The sequence below is a fragment of the Colobus angolensis genome, unplaced genomic scaffold (assembly GCF_000951035.1).
Source record: "Colobus angolensis palliatus isolate OR3802 unplaced genomic scaffold, Cang.pa_1.0 Scaffold30, whole genome shotgun sequence".
Lineage (NCBI taxonomy): Eukaryota > Metazoa > Chordata > Mammalia > Primates > Cercopithecidae > Colobus > Colobus angolensis.
The window spans coordinates 2,439,837-2,445,674 of record NW_012116266.1 but is presented as its reverse complement, the minus strand read 5'-3'; the positions used below and the strand labels follow the sequence as shown (position 1 = coordinate 2,445,674).

The 5,838-nt window shown below is 40.9% G+C and overlaps 1 long non-coding RNA gene and 1 pseudogene across 1 annotated transcript in view; one reads left to right on the top strand and one right to left on the bottom strand.

Annotated features, from left to right (window-relative positions):
• The window catches only part of LOC105517456, a 4,293-nt pseudogene extending 3,999 nt beyond the window's left edge, over positions 1 to 294 (bottom strand).
• Positions 295 to 546: 252 nt separating this feature from the next.
• The window catches only part of LOC105517369, a 31,054-nt gene continuing 25,762 nt past the window's right edge, over positions 547 to 5,838 (top strand). Inside the window, exon 1 of the long non-coding RNA XR_001002657.1 lies at positions 547 to 692. This is a non-coding gene — a long non-coding RNA (uncharacterized LOC105517369). The remainder of the gene's footprint in view (positions 693 to 5,838) is intronic.

Below are 5,838 nucleotides of genomic sequence, written 5' to 3'. Positions count from 1 at the left end.
GGAATTACAGGCACCCACCACCATACCTGGCTAATTTTTGTATTTTTAGTAGAGACGGGGTTTCACCATGTTGGCCAGGCTGGTCTCGAACTCCTGGCCTCAAGTGATCCTCCCACCTCGGCCTGCCAAAGTGCTGGGATTACAGGCATGAGCCACCATGTCCAGCTTCTGCCCAGCACTTCTAACCCTCCTCCAGCATCTACTTCCTCTTCTTCTTCAAGCCTGGGAGATGGGCTCTATTCCAGGCACTACTGCTGGTTCCTCCACTAGGATCTGAACCTTCCTCTCACCCATAAACAGGTCCTTTCATAGGGTCAGAACAATGCTTTGGTCTGTGGTCTGTCTTGGGGGTTGGGGGACTGCTGCCCTCCCACATCCCTGTTAGAGATAAGATAGGAAAGCTGGGCTGCACGTGTACCAGCATCTTCCAGCATTGATATGTAGCCTTGCCCCTTACTGTTTAGAACCAGTTTCCTCTGCTCCTTCCTTCACTCTGAGGACTTTGTAATTGGACAAATGTTAATATTCCTGCTTTTTCCCCCTTAGGATCAATTTTCTCTCAGGAGGCTCCTCATTGACTCATGCAAACAGATTTCTGGCAGGAACTGCTCCAAAGCCTTCCAGATGTTCACAGGCATGGATGAATCAGAGCAAAAATGGACAGATGCAACTGAAATGGAGGGTTCTGCTATGTAAGTAAAGCATCCAGCCTTCCACATTGGGAGTCACCACTAGTCCTAAGCTTGAGTTCAGTTATCTTTAATTGAGGTACACAGAGTAGGGCAGCTTTGAAGTCATTTACACCTGAAACTGGACCCCTACCCAGTGTCTTTCTCTCTATGTGACCTGGAGTTAGCTACTTAACTTTCTGAGTTTCAATTTACTCACAGTTAAAATAGTAATACTCATTTTCATTTTATGGTTTGTTGTGTGCATTATTAAATAATATTTAGAAAATATCTGGCAAGTACTAGGTTTGCTTTTTATTCTTTTTCCATTGAGCATCTCTTTTGTGACTTACTAAGGCTGAGTTTTATTTTATTATATTTCTATTATCCTTCTTTTCGTGTAGTCTTTTTCTTTCTCTTTTTTTTCCTTTTTTCTCTTTCTCCCCTCCTGCTTGCCTGCCTACCTTCCTTCTTTTTTTCTTTGCTCTGTTTTTAAAGCAGTAGATGAATGTCAGAGAACAGGACCCCATCATTAGAACACTGACAAGTTTTTCTAGCAGAAACCAATATTTTGTTCCAACAATTGTGTAGGCTTAATATATAAGTAACTTCACAATATCCTTAAAAAATTAAACACAGATTAGAGTGTTCTAAAATTATTTAAAAATTTAAAAATGTTAAAAATCAGCTGGGTGCGGTGGCTCACACCTGTAATCCCAGCACTTTGGGAGGCTGAGGCGGGTGGATCACCTGAGGTGGGGAGTTCGAGACCAGCCTGACCAACATGGAGAAACCCCATTTCTACTAAAAATACAAAATTAGCCAGGTGTGGTGGTGCATGCCTGTAATCCCAGCTACTCTGGAGGCTGAGGCAGGAGAATCACTTGAACCTAGGAGGCAGAGGTTATAGTGAGCCAAGATCATGCCATTGCTCTCCAGCCTAGGCGACAAGAGCGAAACCACATCTCCCAAAAAAAAAAAAAGTTAAAAATCACACATAAGCTCACAACTTACATGAACAAAAGAACTTTTATATTTTATATTACTTACCATAAACCAATAGCAAATATCTATTTCTCAAAGGCACAAATTCTGCATAAAATTTAGCAATGCCTTCCCACACCTGTTACCCAAATACAATTCAATAAAATCAGTGACGCCGGGGTATTGTGAAGCTTCAACTACAACTGGATGTAAAATGAGCTTATCTAAGCTGTTGTTATGGTGCTAACTTTATAAAAAATGTATCTGAGAATGGACTTTCTCTTTCTACCTAATCTAAAAGGTAGGATGCTGGAGATAGTGAATTACCCCAAACCACAAATGGGAAACAGATGGCTTTTCATCCAGGGACAGAACCAATTATTTATAACCTTCTCCTCATCATCCTTTTTACAAACTAAACCTGGCAAATGGTTGGGAACATGAGCTCACAAATCAGTAGGACAAGAAAATATGCTGGTTATACTGTAGGCTAGTTTCTTCCTGAAAGAAAGCACAGTAGTGCAGGATGAAAATAGGGGTGATGAAAGCAACTTAAGGTTACTTTTGATTTTTAAAAATAGTAATTCTGGGCTGGGTGCTGTGGCTCATGCTTGTAATCCCAGCACTTTCGGAGGCTGAGGGGGGTGGATCACCTGAGGTCAGGAGTTTGAGATCAGCCTGGCTAACGTGGTGAAACCCCATTTCTACTAAAAATACAAAAAATTAGCCAGGCGTGGTGGCGTGTGCCTGTAATCCCAGCTACTTGGGAGGCTGAGGCAGGAGAATCGCTTGAACCCGGGAGGTGGAGGTTGCAGTGAGCTGAGATTGTGCCATTGCACTCTGGCTTGGGCAACAAGAGTATAACTCCGTCTCAAAAAAAAAAAGTAATTCTGGCTGGGTGCAGTGGCACATGCCTGTAATCCCAGCACTTTGAGGGGCTGAAGTGGGTGGATCACCTGAGATTAGTTTGAGACCAGCCTGACCAACATAGTGAAATCCCCCCTCTAATAAAAATACAAAAATTAGCCGGGCGTGGTGGCGGGTGCCTGTAATCCCAGCTACTCAGGAGGCTGAGTCGGGAGAACTGCTTGAACCCAGGAGGCAGAGGTTGCAGTGAGCCAAGCCATTGCACTCCAACCTGGATGACAGAGCAAGACTCTGTCTCAAATTAAAAAAAAAAAAAAAGTAATACCACCAGAGCTACTGAATGAAAGGTTTCCAAGTGTTCTAATATTAATTCTGAAGTGTCAACATCATGTTTTCAGAAGGATGTTATTGAATCACAACATATTGTCACTTGAAGGCACCTCTAATCTCAGTTTACAAATAAGAAAGTGTGATGTACTTGCTGGGCAAACACAGTGGGCAATGGACCAGCCAGTGGGGATACCCCAATTAATCCTGAGTTACAATTATAAATACTACCTCATTTGTACACATTGGGAACTGGGAAAATGTCAGATTACAAGCAAAATATATTTGCATAGACCTTTACATTTTTCACTGTGCTATTCTCGACAACACTGTCAATTACTATCCTCTTTGAAATCCACGTCTAACTCAGACCAGCAATGAAGTCTCTTTAATTCTTAAAACCAGTAATGTCAGTGTTGCTGATCTACGTGTAGGATTTCAGAATTTAACCAGGCCAGATAGTACAACTGTGTTCAACTCAACTAGGCCCAGGAAGTTCCCAAGTGGACTTTGTACTGAATAGAGTTTTAAAATTCCACAGAGGCCCACCAGTGGATTAAGTATGTATTCTTGGAACACCAAAAAACAGGAGGCCTTGTTCGTATCACTGGCAATGCCTAGATGACAAAGTTTCAAGTAAGGTGAAATGAAGACAGGGTCTTGCTCTGCCACCAGGCTGGAGTGCGGTGGTGTGACCTCGGCTCACTGCAGCTTTGAATTCTCGGGCTCAAGCGATCCCCTTGCCTCAGCCTCTTGAGTAGCTTGGATTACAGGCACATGCTGCCATTCCCCGCTATGTTTCTATAGAGACAGGGTCTCACTATGTTGCCCAGGCTGGTCTTAAGCTCCCGGATCAAAGCCATCACCCTGCTTTGGCCTCCCAAAGCACTGGGATTACAGGTATGAGCCACTGTGCCTGGCCCAAGCCCAAGAAAGTAATGTGTTTTATAAAGTTTCGTGCATAAGGAATTCAATAAGGAGAGGTCATAGTCCTCCCTCAGGTATCATGTAGAAGCAAAGCAGAGCTCATATGTACTTAAAATGTCATCCAGGGTCACTGTCTGAAGTGCTAATTTTATGTTTCTTTTTACACAAAAAAAGAAAAAAAAGTTAATCTTCCAATTCAACCAGTCAGTCACCTAGTATAATAACTGAATGAGTTGGGTCTAGTTCCTCCATTTCAAATGTTTACATAATTGGATATAATAGAGAGCAATATTCAGCAAAAGGCGATCACTATAAACATGTGAAATCTCATTATGAAAGTGCTTCAGGAACATTGGGGGTGGGTCAGGGCATGGGATAAAGGTGGAGTTAATCTGAAAAGAAGAGAGTTCATTGAGAAGGAGTTTGAAAGGAGATAGGCAATCTGGCAGCTGAAAAAGATGGAGAATCCAAGCCATGTGTAATACATATGTGCCGGCTTGAATTTTCATTAGGACCAAATTGTCCCTAATGGCATGAAAAATAATAAAATACAAAGTTGGATGAAAGTTACATTATTGAACCCAGAAGAAAGTGCTTATAGCTATGATATCCTTAATTTTTTATGAAACTTTCTGTTTAATAGTTTATAATGATAAACCTCTAGTTGAGTGGAAAAATCTGGCACTGGAGAATTTTACTTAATTATATAACTGAGAGTTGACAGAGCTTTTAAAAAAAATTAGCTTGTGCCATGTAAAAGTGCTGGTATTTGATCTTGACCATTTTTGACCTAACAAACTGGCAGTGTTTTATACTTTGACATAAAACATGGATTAATGATTTCATAAAAATAGTTATATATACCAGGTGCGATGGCATGCCTATAAGCTCAGCACTTTGTGAGGCCAAAGCAGGAGGATTGCTCACATCCAGAAGTCAGAGACCAGCCTGGAAAATATAACAAGACCTCGTGTCTCCAAAAAATCAGAACCTATCCAGGTGTGGTGGTGTGTGCCTGTAGTCCTAGCTACTTGGGAGACTAAAGTGGGAGGATCACTTGAGCTCAGGAGGTTGAGGCTACAGTGAGCTGTGATCATGCCACTGTCCTCAGCCTGGACGACAGAGTGAGAGACCCTGTCTCAAAAAAATAAAAAAAAACTCAAGAAGAGCTATATATATTTATATATATAATATTTGACTTATTACATACAATTTGTCTTATTTCATATTTTATTTCTATACATAATATAATTCAATATATGTAACATTAAAACCCTACTAAACATACCATCATTTTGATGACTGAGAAATCACTTCCTTCTTCTTCACTAGACATTCATTGAGCACCTATTTTTCATTTCACCTATTTTCATTTCACCTACTTTCACCTATGTTTTCAGCACTCTGCTCCTTGCTGAGATACAAGGATGAGTAAAATATATTTCTTGCCCTTGACCTTCTCAGTTTAGTAAGGGAGATGAACACCTTAACAGATCATTACTCAGAGAGACTGTGTTTATAGGGGTTAAGAAGGAAGACCCTGAGGTCAGACAGACCCAGATGTTTAGTCTGGTCTTCACCACTTTTGCTAAGTGACAAAGCTCTCTTAGCCTTGTGGAAGTAATAACAGTACCTCCCAGGGTTCTTGTGAGAGTTAAATATGGTAAAGTTGCTTAGCATTGTACTGTACTTCACAAGTACTCAGGAAATGCTTAGTATTACTGTATGTGTTAAATGCAACTTATATAATTAGATGTGGTTGGTACTTGCTTCCTTTGAGTGGAGTTGGGTCAACTGGTTTTAAGGATAAACAACATATGACAGTGACAATGGTTTATACTGAACTATAGTGAACTCCTCATAGTAGTTTAGAGAAAAATCTCATCATCTTTTCCTGGAAATGAAACCTGTTATCAATCAGAAGTGCTGGTCTAAGGAAGTAAGGAAGTGGCTGAACAGATTGAACACACCTCTCAGGAGTGGGGCTGGCTTTTCTAGGTACTAAACATTCTTTTAACGCTTTTGGTAAAAAAAAAAAAAAAAAGGGGCCGGACGCGGTGGCTCA